Source organism: Hypomesus nipponensis, chromosome 16, assembly GCF_054491055.1.
Source record: "Hypomesus nipponensis isolate SF chromosome 16, ASM5449105v1, whole genome shotgun sequence".
Classification (NCBI taxonomy): Eukaryota; Metazoa; Chordata; class Actinopteri; order Osmeriformes; family Osmeridae; genus Hypomesus; species Hypomesus nipponensis.
In genome coordinates this window covers 7,941,734-7,946,410 of record NC_140376.1, presented here as the reverse complement: position 1 = coordinate 7,946,410, position 4,677 = coordinate 7,941,734, and positions in this window count along the sequence as shown.

The following is a 4,677-nucleotide window of genomic DNA, read 5'->3' as shown; positions in this document are numbered from 1 at the left end:
GTGAATGTCCATCGAATTCTTTTCCTCCCTTCTGGGTGGCATCGTCCCGCAAGTAAGCTGAAATGGATGGTTTCAACGAACGCAAGCGTTCAGGTGTTTACATGTTTATAGATTCTCGGCCAGTAAAGCTCTTTTAAACATGGTGCTTGGAGATTTCATACTCTGATCAGAACCATATCACCACCTACTGCATCACCACCCATGGGCTGATCCACCAGTGTTTCCAGTCATCGCTTCTTGAATCACCCTTGGGTGCATGACCAATGTCACAATACTTTCTCAGCCTCATGGAGCACTTGTCGACATGGTTTACGTGCCTTTATCTAAAGTTCCCCCACACAGGAAGCGGAATGACACGGAAAGGTCCCATCTCAGATACGTGACGAGCCTCCTGTCGGTTTCCCCACCGCAGGTATGGACCCAACAATCACACACATGCCTGAACTCTTCATAATATCCGTGACTCTGTCATGAATGAAATATGTAAATGCGACAAAAATAACTTCAGCATTGTCAGTTAGAGATAACAATTTTCCCCCTGAAGCCAAAAACTCATCCATCAATCACACAAAGGAGTTGAAAAGCTCCAAAGGCTTGATAATATCCTTATGCCTCCAACAATCAACCAAACTTGCGTGGATATTCCGGCTCACCTAGTTCTCATACGTCATTCTAAACATGTCTAAGCAGGCTGGATTCATGACTCACCTTGTTCACCAGTAGCTGGGTTTGGGTTGTATTGCATGCTATGACAAAATAATCATACAGATATGAACAAGACTAATATTGTATGCTTAATTTACTGTCCCCTTTACATTTAGCAGACCCTCTTATCCAGAGCGACTTACAGTCAGTACAGGTACATTCCCCCAAAGCAAGTAGGGTGAAGTGACTTGCCCAAGGACACATCATTTGGCACGGCCAGGAATCAAACTGGCAACCTTCAGATTACTAGCCCGATTCCCTAACAGCCCAGCCACCTGACTCCCTTTGTGACAAATGAAATGTTTCTTTGTCATCTAGAAGTCAGACTGATATTGCCACACAGTGTACAATAGACGTCTGTTGCCAGAAAAGGCATGACCTCAATAAGGAAGGAAGTCTGAAAGAGTTGTAATTACAGGCAAATCATGAATTGCATGACCAGGGCACTTTGTCACCATACACATCACTTGTGTGTGTTGATCTTGCGCAATTCGTTATTTGCTCAAGACAGTCATTCACCACGCCTAAAGATGACAATCTTAGGTCAAATGTGGCTGTGTGAATGAGTTTCTCTTACTGATGAAATAGCACCATCATGTGGATCTGTGTAAAAGTGTTCCAGAAGTGTGCTTTAAAACAAAGGCAATATCTTTCATACTGAACATAACTTATGTAGCCCATAAAAGCACAACTTTACAGTCAAATGTATTGGCAGAGTTGTATGCTCATAATAATGAACTTTTCTCCCCACACATTACACAACTAGTAAACGCAACCTAATATCCTGGTCACCAAATGAGGAATGCATTAAAATATGCACGTGTTTGTGATTGTGTAAAAGCACTAGGATGTGTGTGCGCGGGTGTTCGTGTGACTGATGATTTGAGGTCGAGAGGTTTTCTCTCTTCTTAAGATTCCACCGGCCCTGGCTGTTATTATTGGTGGTGTAAGGTCTGCGGAAATATTTTGTCAAACGAGTCTTTTAAAAAGCGGAACAAATCAAAAACCCATAACATTGCAAACCTTATTTATTTTGTTCCATCTAAAGCGATCCCACAGGGTTCAGATGTTATTGTTACTATATTGCACCAGTGGTAAAAACATTTCGCTCACACGTCATCAAATATTGTGTTATCACCACCAGAGGGCGCCATTGTTTGAAGAACTCAGACTTCTCCTGGAACCTCAAGAAGTAAGTAAAGGCTGGAGAAATGGAAATTCCTGACCAGAACTAGCTGTTCTCATTTCATCTATTAACACTGCCTGTCACTGTGTGATTTGTTACTAGTACTTGTTATGAGTGCTTTGTATGGAGGTGCAATAACAAATTCCAAAGTATGTATTTCTAACACCTGAAAATGGCACATTTACAATTTTTGAGTGAATCACACTGGACTGAAAACCACGTCTATGTGATGGGAAATAACAGCGGCATGGCAGTCGACTGTGTGTATATTTGTGGTTCTGCATGGCCAGTGTCCATGTCTCTGTTTATTTGACTCTTGTCTGAGATGTACTGAGCTATACATCCACCCCTATAGACCCTGCTCTCACCCCTTCCTCAATCCCCCCCCCCCCCCCGTCTCCTGCTTGTGTCTGAAACCATGTCTGGCTAGGAAAAGATCACACAGGGCCAGGAGAGGGCTGAATAAGACAATCTAGCAGATTGGTTGAAAAGATATTGTTAAAGGATATTGTCAAAAGCCATCTGACCCCGGGGGCTGAGCGATTAGGGAATCGGGCTTTTAATCACAAGGTTGTCGGTTCGATTCCCGGCCGTGTGAAAATGATATGTCCTTGGGCAAGGCACTTCACCCTACTTGCCTCGGAGGGAATGTCCCTGTACTTAGTGTAAGTCGCTCTGGATAAGAGCGTCTGCTAAATGACTAAATGTAATGAAATAAAATAGGCCTTTGGTGACTATAATATAGGTATACATTTCTGTGGGCTTTCATTTCAATATAACCTCTTGACAAACTAATGTGTTCATTTCCAAAACAGTCACAGCCTATAGTGTGCATTCTCAAGTCTGGAGTCTGTAGAGGGATCTCACCTGCCCCTGGTTCCAGGTGCCTCCTCTCTGGGCATGGTGGGCAGATGGGGGGCCAGTGGACGGCCTGGCACACACTACCATGTCAAAACCATGACTGCAGACCAACACCGGAATTTAAAAATGTATTTTAAGTAACCCCTCTCCTCTCCTACCACCACGGTTTTCTCCTCTCTTCTTCCCTCTTCTCTCCCACATCCCCATCACTTTCCTCTCCTTTCCTACCGACCCACCAGTCCGGTCTCGTCACCTAGCTCTCGTCCCTCTCTCTCCTCGCCTACCCCACCCCTCCTACCTACAGCCCATCCGGCTGGTCTCCCTCCCCAAGAATAATAGAATAACCGGATTTCACTGGGGCTAAAAATGACTGTATATGCTACAGATGGCACATTGACTGGTCTTTACTGTTTGTACAGGAGCTTTGGAGGAAAAGTACAGGGCCATTAAGCACACCAACATTCTTCTTCTATTTCAAACGGGGGAAACTTGTTAATGTGTAATGATGTGCAAACCTTCCAGAAAGTTCAGAAAGTCTCCTGTCCTGCCCAGGTAAACACTGTCTACGTGCTAAAACGTCAGACTTTTTTGCTCGTCAACTCCAAACACACAAATGAAGTCTACCTCAATGTTCCCCTTCTTAACTGTCCACTCTGAACAAACAGGTGTGGTGGTATCAGACATTCTAAATACGTCTCTCTGTGGAACATAACAGCCCTCAGAGAGTCTCAGGCCAATGGTTTCATTAAGATGAAACGGCGGTCACTTCACACAATCAAGACGCTAACTTGTTACCAGGCCAAGCGTTCAATCTTACTCTGAATGGTGGGATGGTTTGAAGGCCGTAGTCTGTTTACTGTGAAACAGCCAGGCGAGGTAAGCAGACGGGGAGACAGACAATTCAAGTCGATGATAAATACAGGTTAGCTCCTATATTAGCTGCTGATCTAAGCAGGATCTGGCTGGGTCTTCTGGCTGACACACTCGCTGTGGAATTTCTCTGCTCCCTGCCATCCTCCAGGGGCGGGCGGGAAGAAGCTTGCCCACCCTCGGGACTTAACACGTCAGGCTGCCCCCGAACAAACGCCCCCGCCGCCTCTCTCCCTCCCCCCTCCCGCCTTCCCCTCGACAGGCTCCTCTCTGACCTCCTGTCACGCTCAAACACTCAGCACGCCGGCTTTGACCAAAGATGGCGGGGGTTCCGCCGAGGAGCCATGTTTGGACAGGGCCACGGGAGAATTGTATTTGACCTGCCGACGTCGGTTTGCCGACGGATATCAGGGGTGCAGTGTTCCTACTGTGCTGTGTGCCTTGGGGCGGCTGTGGCTCAGGGGGTAAAGAGGAGGGTCGTCTGTTGACGGGCACCATCCCTGTCTCCTCTATAGGAGTACGTCGAGATCAACTCTATGGTTCTTGGCTGCACCGTATTAGCGCTCATATGTCATGCAGGCCAGGATTGTGTGTTCCTGCCTGTCACGCTACCTTGCTTTAAAGCAGACATAGCCTGGTGTGAAGGACTATGAATAGGGACAGGGTGGATACTAAATGTTGTCACAGTTTCATGGAGAGAAGTGATGGTGAGCTATAAAGTACATTTGACTCGATGACCTCAGCCCCAGCCTTAGCCTTAGTCACAGCCCCAGCCTCACCCCTAGTCTCAGCCTCCACCTTTCTGCCGTCACCTTTCATCCCAGGCCTACTTCCTTGCTGCCATGCCCTTCCAGAGGATGTTAGAGGTGCCACTCCTGCAGTAGAGTCTGGACTGGATGCCTGCAGAGTGCAGCTAAGCTACACTTAGGTACCTTTAGCTCCAGAACATTCTGTTGTGGATCATTGAAGGCACAATCCAAAATATTTCCTCCTTGAACAAAACTGGGCTCACAAGTTAGTAACCGCCGAACGTGATGCAATCTTAGGGCACACGT